General features: G+C 41.8%; 1 pseudogene; it reads right to left on the reverse strand.

Moving 5' to 3' along the window:
• Positions 1-368: 368 nt before the first annotated feature.
• LOC137712335 (leucine-rich repeat receptor-like serine/threonine/tyrosine-protein kinase SOBIR1) lies at positions 369-9,974 on the reverse strand (annotated as a pseudogene).
• Positions 9,975-10,657: the final 683 nt, after the last annotated feature.

Below are 10,657 nucleotides of genomic sequence, written 5' to 3' on the forward strand. Positions count from 1 at the left end.
TTTCTAACAAACTATATTATCTATACTAAGGAAGTGGAGAAGTTGGCTAAACATCACAACGAACTAGTAATAAGATTGTTGCTTAGGAACTAAACCTCGGAGGCATCGACAATAAGATCGTTGCTTAGGAACTAAATCTCGTATTAGATGTTTGTGTTGCTGCTATGGACTCACTTTGTCATTTTTAAGCTAGAATCCTTGAATTTCTGCTGGAAATCTTGGTTGTTAGGAGTTTAGGATATGCAGCATATTTGGTTTACATTGAGTTGGTCTTGACATCTTGTGTTTTTTATTCTCTTTTTCTTTCTGATGTATATGAGTAAACTAAATTCGATATATAGATTTTGTAATGATTCGCTATTGATTAATTGTTCACATTCGTCTTTTTCTTTTTCCATTGTGGTTTATGAACATCCAAATGCGACTATGAGACAGACGCTCAGGTACAGTTTATATTGCAGGATTCCCACTGATTACAAACATATACCTGGATACTTAGTGCTTGATTTGAGCCAGCATACACCGAACGTCCTTACTGTTAGGCCTCTCTTTCGGGTTATCCAAAGTGCAAAAGGAAGCAATCTTGAGAACCAGGAGCATTTGCTCCTCGTATCCGTTTCCCATCAATTTCACGTCGATTGCCTTCTTAGGGTTCTCTGAAGTCATGACATTCCTCATCCACTTAACCAGAGTCATCTCGTTCGTGTTCTGGAAAAACTCATCGGATAGAAGCTTTCCCATCACCAGAATCCCCAACACCACCCCGAAACAGTATATGTCACACTTGTCTGTGAACTTGAATGTCTGATGGTATTCTGGTGCAACAATGCTAACAGCACCCGAAATATTAAAAATTAAAATATGAGTCTGGCCATCCGGCATTGCTTTTGCTTGCCCGAAATCTGCAATCCGAGCTTCCATATCACCATCAAGCAGGATGTTTGCTGCACCGAGAGCGCCGTGAATTATTTGAGGGGTGTTGTTCATGTGAAGGTATTCAAGCCCTGCAGCAACTCCAAAAGCAATGTTATGCCTTGTAAGCCAATCCAACTGTCTTGTTCCGTTCGCAACTTGATTCAACATGTCTTTCAAGCTCCCATTCTTCATGAACTCATAGACCAGGTAATGACAATCCGGTCGAGACACGTGGGCTAGCAGAGGAACAAGATTTCGGTGCCTAATTTTCCCCACAGTGTTGATCTCCGATCGGATTTCACGCATCTTATTGTTCATAAACTCACTTTCCTCTTCAGCGATCAGTTCATCGGTATCTTTATGGGGTTGAACCATCTTTTTTATAGCAATAATTTTGCCGTTGTTTCCTGGCAACTCGGCTTTATAAACGTCTCTACCTCCACGCCATCCTATGAATTCCAAATTAGCCACGCTATCTTCTTTTTCTAGGAAAGCCAAGTCTTCTTTCCTTTTGATCAGAGAACTGAAAATCGCAGGACCGCCGTCTTTGCCGCCCTTAAAAAGCAGAGAAAAGATAAACCCGGATAAACTTCCGGCCAGTGCTCCGGCCAAAAATTTGAGCAGCCACCCTCCTACCTTCTTGTTATTCTTCTTCTGCTTCGGTGTTGCAGATGGAGCTAGAGCTTTAGTTGGAGCTTGAGCATTAGCAGCAGCTGTGGTGCTGTTGTGGCCTTTTGTGCTTGTATTCTCAGCCAAAATGTAACGTTTTGGCACATAGGTCGCTGAAATCTGGTTGGTAATGAGCCATCGAGGAATTCGTTTCCAGCGAAGTTGAATAACCGAAGATTGCGAAAGGAACGAATGGTAGCTGGGATTTTCCCAGAGAAGAAATTGTCAGCAATGGAAAGGCTTTCAAGGTTGGGAAAATGCTTGAGGAAGCTCAAATTCCCAGAAAGCTTGTTAGAAGGAAGGTCGAGGGTTCGAAGGCGAATGAGGTTAGACAACCCGGCAGGAACTTCCCCGGAAAACCGGTTGTCTCCGAGGTTGAGAATCTCAAGCTTCCGGCAGTCAACAATTTGAGATGGGATTTTGTCAATGAGGTTGTTGTGAACAAGAGAGATCTCTTTGAGCTCGGCGAGCCGCCCTAATGCTGGGCTTAGAAAGCCATCAAGCCGGTGGGATTTGAAGATAAGCCGGGTGATTCGGAGGACGTAGGTGGTGTTGTCTGAGAGCCTGCGCTCACAGAAGACATCGGGAGTATTGCATGGAGCTGGTTGACTGATATGGAATTGAAGGCCCATGGTTTTTTGGATGGTGGAGAGGGCTTGGAGATCGGAAGGGTCGAGATTTAGTCTCGCGTGGATGAGGAGGAGGAGGAAGAGGAAGGTGAGGAGGCTGAGCTGGGCGGTGCTGCCGGATAAAGCTGCCTTAAAGTAGTACTAGTTCATACTTGTGTGTTGGCTGGCTCGGTTGTTTGCTTTTGTATTGTAAAGGAGGATGTGGAATACTGGATGGAATGCGCGGAGGCAGCGGAGCCTTCGTTCACAGTAAAGTCAAGTCTCCAATAAGACAAGTTTACTGTGACTTTGTTATATGAGTTTAATCACCACATCATCCCATTTTCAAATGGTTCTCACTTTTCCGAATAATCAGCATGATCCCCTCCGGATTGTTGTGTCTGAAGGCCAACGACCAGGAGATGTGAATCGTTAAAGAGAGAGAGATTCAGATTCTTAGTTTGTGTGAGGTGGGTCAGTGAGATAAGCTAATGAGGATTGCAAAAGTTAAAATAAGTGATTCGAATATCTTGGTCCTTGCGCTTCAAACATCCAGATTCAGAGAGGACCTTCAAACCCTTTATAATCTAAGTTCATAAAGTGGTTTTTCTTTTCAACTAATGCTAGGGAGATTATCAATTTAAACCAATGTTTGTAAACCATACAACATGACTATTGATGATTGGATTATTACTTGATTGTTAATTAACGTGCTTATTTTCTATTGGTGACACATCAGATGATTTACAAATTTGGTCTCAAAAGTTGATCTACCTAGCAATACTCTAGAGTTAAATGTAGTTGTAGACGTGGGTGCTGTTACATTGATTAGAGTGCATGCGCTTCCCTTATGTATTTAAGTTCGAATTTCTCCACCCGTAATTCCGATTAATTTGAAGTGTAATATCGTTTTGATCCATTTGTTTTGTTCGAATTTGGTACTTTCACTTTGTTCATTTATCTCTAATTTGTGGGCTAATGTGCACACATGACAAGAAGAATCTGAGAATTGTTTGATGTTTCTTCCATCAATCATCCCAATTTATATAGTTTTTCAATAAATTATGGTTTCGAAGGTCATATACTACGAAAATAGCTTTCTTTGAGTAGAAATGTGAAGGTATGCTCCGATACTTCAAAAAAACATGCAGCTTCTAAAGTTGTGCAGTTTATATTCACACATTTAAATAAATTAACGTCAAACTATATTAACAAGGCCAACATTGTCAACACGATAAAGCATAAATCTCAAATGGGTAAACAAGTTCCGCACTGCCAAATGGATTGCATGGTCAAGCAGCTCAATATTTCATGATTTCTTGACTTGGAAGTTTCCAAGTCACCCCCCTCAAATCTCCAAGTCAACACAAAAGGAAAGGCAAGTCTTTGGTATGTTTCTGGCCGTTAGATCAAAGATTTTAAATCAATTATTTGATACTGACATGAAGGAAATTACACTCTGGCCACTCCCCCGAGTCCTCGCCAACACTTTTCTCTGCTTAATCTTAATCTTGTTGAATTACCAGGAAATTGTTTGCTTAATTGTTTATCTTCTTATATTATCTACAGGCTCAAGCCACAGAAAAATGTAGTAGTAAATACTGGTTTCTGGTTGGAAAATAATTGCCACGTAACGTGTCATTTCTCATGACAGAATGATAGAATTTATAATTTTAAGACTTGTGTTTGAATATGTGTCAAACAACGATTTGTAAATGAAAATGAACATGTAAAAGTCGATAAATGTCATTTTGTTTATCGTAGAAGTAAGTGTTGGATTTTTTTATTGGGAAATAAATCGGCGTATGATTTATTCATCTTTATTGACAAGTTACAATTTGATATGTGTCGTTAATTACATTTGAGTATTTGTTTGATTGTCATTTGCATGTAAAAATAAATAGGAGTTTTAGCTAAAATGTATCATGAGATTGACATAACTCTTCAATTTGGTCACTGACAATGAAAATCGATAGAAGTGATCAATGAGTTTGTCTGTCGTAAATCATTTTTGTCATTTTGTGATAAATATGTCAATATCCTCGTTAAGTGGAGGAGTTGGTTTGACAAAAATACCCTTAAAGTGGTCATGTGGTCGTTCACGTCACATGACAATTTAACGAGGGGATGTTAACAAATTATTCACGGAATGATCAAATGATTTATGGTGGACAAATTGACACACCCTGACCGAGTTCAGGGCATGCTGACCGTCATGTGGAAGTGACGTAACCATGTGCACAGTGCGGAAGCTAATAAATAATAATAAAAGTACGAATAAATAAAAACCAAGCTATACACTGCGTAAATAACATACATGTGCAAGCGTAAGTGAAAAACAAAGTTCAGAGCACGAAAGACCTAGTGCAGTCCGGGAGAAACAACACTAAATAAACACACCCAAAGGTAGTCCTACACTGGTGATAATCTGTCAGATAGGCCGGGAAAATCCTCTGGGGAGCCACCAAAAGCGCTAGCCAAACTAGAACCTGGAGGGGCGCAAAACAGAAAGTGTGAGTGAGTAAAAACAAAGCTTTTCAAAAATCATTTCATAAACAAAGTTCTAACATCTCGCCGTAAAACCTGTATACTTCCCAGAAAAATAGAATATATACATATATATAAAAATCATGCTCAGAAAAATGCCATGTCAAATGCCTCGAAATAAAATGCAAGTACTCAGGTAATGCCAAACAATGCCATGTAATATGTCAGCCGGAGTCACCTAACGTGACCTGTACGGCTGAATCTAGAGCTCAAATCTCCAACTCACTAACTATACCTACACACGAGTCGGAACCACCTAAAGTGGTCTGTACGATAGGACTGGGTGTATAATAAGTACGCTCAAGTGCTACGATCACGTGAAGACTGGACGAATAATCGCGGGTCACCTACAAGTTGGAACCACCTAAAGTGGTATGTACGACAGGACTGTGCACTTAACTTGGATCCAAGATAAGCGTGTGGTGCGGGAGGTGAACATCACGTGAAGGACTGTGCTCAACTCTGGGCAGGAGCACTAACACCGGGGGTGCAGGTTATGAGCTCTCTATGCATCTCAAATCACTACTGGACATAAACATAAACCATAACTTACCTGGCACTTACCTGTGCGTCCGCAGCACCAACATACAAATACATATGCAACTAATAATGCATAATTAAATGGGCAAACATAGTGCATGGCATATAAACGTATAAACGTTTCATTTCACTTTCTGGGAAAAACATAAGTATATAGGTATATACGGAAAACCAAAAGCCCACTCACTGGTATGTAGAAGGGTCGTAACCCCCTTACAATGTCATGTAATATGTCAGCCGGAGTCACCTAACGTGACCTGTACGGCTGAATCTAGAGCTCAAATCTCCAACTCACTAACTATACCTACACACGAGTCGGAACCACCTAAAGTGGTCTGTACGATAGGACTGGGTGTATAATAAGTACGCTCAAGTGCTACGATCACGTGAAGACTGGATGAATAATCGCGGGTCACCTACAAGTTGGAACCACCTAAAGTGGTATGTACGACAGGACTGTGCACTTAACTTGGATCCAAGATAAGCGTGTGGTGCGGGAGGTGAACATCACGTGAAGGACTGTGCTCAACTCTGGGCAGGAACACTAACACCGGGGGTGCAGGTTATGAGCTCTCTATGCATCTCAAATCACTACTGGACATAAACATAAACCATAACTTACCTGGCACTTACCTGTGCGTCCGCAGCACCAACATACAAATACATATGCAACTAATAATGCATAATTAAATGGGCAAACATAGTGCATGGCATATAAACGTATAAACGTTTCATTTCACTTTCTGGGAAAAACATAAGTATATAGGTATATACGGAAAACCAAAAGCCCACTCACTGGTATGTAGAAGGGTCGTAACCCCCTTACCTCGAGTGACCACGCTCGTCCTCGGGATAGGTCTCACCTATATGCGAAACAACTATAAAAACGTTAATTTTAAAGCACATAACCAACATTACAAAATAACTTCTCATATAATGCTCAAATGGGGTGTATGAATACACCAACATGATCTACTCAAACTCACGAACATCCTCATATATTTAAAATAATTTTCCGACGCCGCACGCGCCGGCCAAGGCACGGCTACACGCGCAGGCACGTGCCTAGCACACTGACGGCGTCAGTTAACGCCGTCAGGAATATTCCGTTAAATCTAACTGATTCTGTTAACGCTGTTAGGAATATTCCATCCAAACTGAAGGAATATTTCGTCATCTTCTCCGGCCAACCTCCAGCGCCGTCGCCGGCGCCGGAAAACCGGGAAATTTTCTAAACTTGATATCTTCTTCGATTTTCAACCAAATTTCACAAAATTGGTACCAAAATGAAGCTTACAACAAGAGGAACAAATCCATACCACTTTCAAGCACTAAAACCCACAGAATCTCACCGGGAAAACACCACCAACTCCGGCCAAACCTGCAACTCATGATCCCGACGTCCAAAACCTTCAAACGAACCACCCCGAGCCTTCTAAGAACCTCACCAAGCTTCCTACAAGTTTGAAATTCCCAAAAACACAAGAATTAACGTGTGCATGAACAGTGACCAAAATCGGGGATCTCGAGTTCGACGTGAAAACGAAGGTATCCTTACCTGAAATGGGTATGGTTGAACTCCTAAGGACCTCACGAGCACAAATATGTAGTTTGTTTCCTTGATCCGTGACGATTTCAAGGGTTTGTGGTGTTGTCCGTACGAAAAGGATAGGAAAGGGAGAGAGAGAGAGTCTCGGGACAGGACAGAGAGAGAAAGGAAATGAGTGTGGGTATGTGTGTGGTCCAAAATCAACCAACCAAATTCCAAAAACGACCGCACAACGAAATAAACATACTAGGGGCAAAATCGTCATTTCATCCCTATGGTACGAAAAGTCCAGGACGGGCTGCCACAACCTACCCACCTTAATAAAATTTTGTCCCGAAATTCAAAACAACCACTCACAGCAACCACTAGCGATCAAAAAACAACCGAGGATACAAATCTCTCATCCAATCTTCTGTTTCCCAAGTAGCCTCCTCCGCAAAATGATTCCTCCACAAAACTTTCACCAAATTCATTGTCTTGTTCCTCAGAACCTTTTCTTTCCAATCTAGAATCGTCACTGGTTCCTCATCATAAGTCAAATCCGGATTAATTTCCAAGGGTTGAGGATGTATCACATGAGACGGATCCGCAACATAATGTCGAAGCATGGACACGTGAAAAACGTTATGTACTTTAGCCAGCTTAGGAGGCAACTCCAGCCTGTAAGCTACCTCACCAACTCGCTCAGTGATCATGTATGGTCTGATATACCTGGGACTCAGCTTACCTTTCTTTCCAAACTGTACAACGCCTCTCCACGGTGAAAGCTTCAGAAATACCCAGTCACCAACCTCATACACTCTGTCAGTAGCATGCTGATCTGCTAAACTCTTTTGCCAATCCTGAGCTGTCTTCAAGTTATACTTAATTACCTAAACATTTTGAGTAGTCTCCTCAACAATCTCCGGGCCCACCAAAACTCTTTCTCCGACCTCAGACCAACACAAGGGTGTACGACAAGATCTACCATACAACGCCTCAAATGGTGCCATGCCGATACTCGAATGAAAGCTGTTGTTATAGGCAAATTCCATTAAATCCAACCGCTTGTGCCAAACATCACCAAACTGTAACATCGAAGATCGCAACATATCCTCCAACGTCTGAATGGTTCTCTCTGACTGTCTGTCCGTCTGAGGATGATATGCCGTACTATAAAGTAGGCTTGTACCCAAAGCTTCCTGAAAAGCTACCCAAAATTTAGATGTAAATCTTGGGTCACGATCCGAGACAATACTCACAGGGACACCATGGTACTTCACGATCTTTGAGATGAACAACTCAGCTAATCGGCCCAAAGAATACTTCTCCCTCACTGGAATGAAATGTGCTGACTTAGTAAGCCGATCAACAATCACCCAAATGCCGTCAAAACCATTATGTGTACGCGGAAGCTTGTACACAAAATCCATAGTAATATTTTCCCATTTCCACTCTGGAATGGGAAGCGGCTGCAACAACCCAAACGGCTTATTCCTTTTCGCTTTAACTTGCTGGCAAACAGCACACCTACTCACATACTCAGCTATCTACTTCTTCATACCCGGCCAATAATAAAATGGTCAAATGGTATGATACATTTTAGTAGCTCCTGGATGCATAGCATAAGCCGAGATATGTGCTTCATCGAGAATTGCTTTCTGTAAATCCAAATTATTAGGCACAAACATCCTACCCTCCTGCATAAGCATGCTATCCGATTCACGAACTTTGAGGTCTTTCCTCCTCCCTTGATCTCGAGCTTGGATTATTTCTTGAGTTTCCTCATCAGCTACCTGAGCTTCAAGCACCCGATCAACTAAAATTGGCCTAACTTGAAAATTAGCAAGTAAACCCACCTCTCGATCTTCTGCCTCCAACCTCACTTCCGTGGATCTTAAATCTGCCAGAAGAGGAACGTGACTAGCGTACAACGCATTGATACGGCCCTGAGACTTCCTGCTAAGTGCATCAGCTACCACATTTGCACGACCAGGGTGATAATCAATCGTGCAGTCATAATCACTAAGCAGTTCCAACCACCTCCGCTGACGAAGATTAAGATCCCTTAGCGTAAAAAGATACTGAAGACTCTTATGATCTATAAAGATCTTGCATTTCTCTCCATAAAGGTAATGTCTCCACAACTTCAACGCAAAAATAATGGTAGCTAACTCCAAATCATGCGTAGGGTAATTCAACTCATGAGGTTTCAATTGTCGTGAAGCATAAGCAATTACCTTACCATGCTGCATCAACACACATCCCAGACCATTCAAAAAAGCATCACTATAGACCTCGAAATCACCACTATCGTCCGGGTGCGCCAAAACAGGTGCATGAGTGAGACAATACTTCAACTGCTGGAAACTCTGCTCACACTTATCATCCCACTCAAATTTAACATCTTTCCTCGTTAACCTCGTCAGTGGTAAAGTAATCACAGAAAAATCCTTAACAAATCGTCGATAATACCCTGCTAAACCAAGGAAACTCCTTACCTCAGTGACGATTTGCGGTTGCTCCCACTTCTCCATAGCCGCCACCTTTTGAGGATCCACCAAGATACCCTGAGCTGAAATGATGTGCCCCAAAAATGCAACTTGGTCTAATCAAAACTGGCACTTGCTAAACTTAGCATACAATTAGTGTTCCCTCAACCTTTTCAACACCAAAGTAAGATGTCGAACATGCTCCGATTTAGATTTAGAGTACACCAAAATGTCGTCGATGAAAACAATAACAAACCTATCCAAATATGGCTGGAATACTCGGTTCATCAAATCCATAAAAGCAGCTGGTGCATTCGTCAATCCAAATGGCATAACTAGAAACTTGTAATGACCATAACGAGTCCTGAAAGCCATCTTAGGAACGTCATCCCTACTAATCTTCAGCTGATAATATCCAGACCTCAAGTAAATCTTGGAGAATACACAAGCGCCTCGAAGCTGATCAAATAAATCATCAATATGCGGCAACGGATAACGGTTCTTAATCGTTACCCGATTCAATTGCCGGTAATCAATACATAGCCTCAAAGTTTCGTCTTTCTTTCTCACAAACAATACTGGGGCTTCCCAAGGTGAAGTACTAGGCTGAATAAAACCTTTATCCACTAATTCCTGCAACTGAACTTTCAATTCCCTCAACTCAGTAGGAGCCATACGATAAGGAGTCAAAGATATATGATTAGTACCTGAAAACAAATCAATGGTGAACTCCAATTCTCAGTCTGGCGGCAAACCAGGTAAATCCTCAGGGAAAACATCAGAAAAATGCTTGACTACCCTTACATCCTCCACAATACTAGGAGAAGCATCGTCCAACACCACATGAGCTAAGTACCCCTGACAACCTTTAGATAACAACTTTTTCGCTTGCACAGGTAATCCAGGACGATGGAAAGTAACTATTTTCCCGTAACAATCAATATTGGCACGATTGAAATGCAACCAATCCGTGCCTAGAATCACATCAAAGTCAACAATATCCAACGGGATAAGATCAGCTGGCATAATAACATCCTCCACCATCACTGGACATCCTGGGTACACATGATCTACAATACATCTCTCCCCTCTAGGCATAACAAATTCTAAATCATACCCTAAAGGTGTAGGGTGAGGTTGCGTTACTTGAGCAAATGTATGAGAAATCACAGAATGTGTAGCACCACAGTCAATTAATACTCTAGCAAAATAACCAAGGATATTTAATGTACCCATGATCAAGTCTGGATTGTTTTGAGCGTCCTCTAGAGAGATGTTGTGAATACGCCCCTAGGTCTGCTGCCATCCACCACGACTTCTACTCGTCTGGCCACCACGACCTCTATGCATCACGCCCC

Source organism: Pyrus communis, chromosome 13 (genome assembly GCF_963583255.1).
Source record: "Pyrus communis chromosome 13, drPyrComm1.1, whole genome shotgun sequence".
Classification (NCBI taxonomy): Eukaryota; Viridiplantae; Streptophyta; class Magnoliopsida; order Rosales; family Rosaceae; genus Pyrus; species Pyrus communis.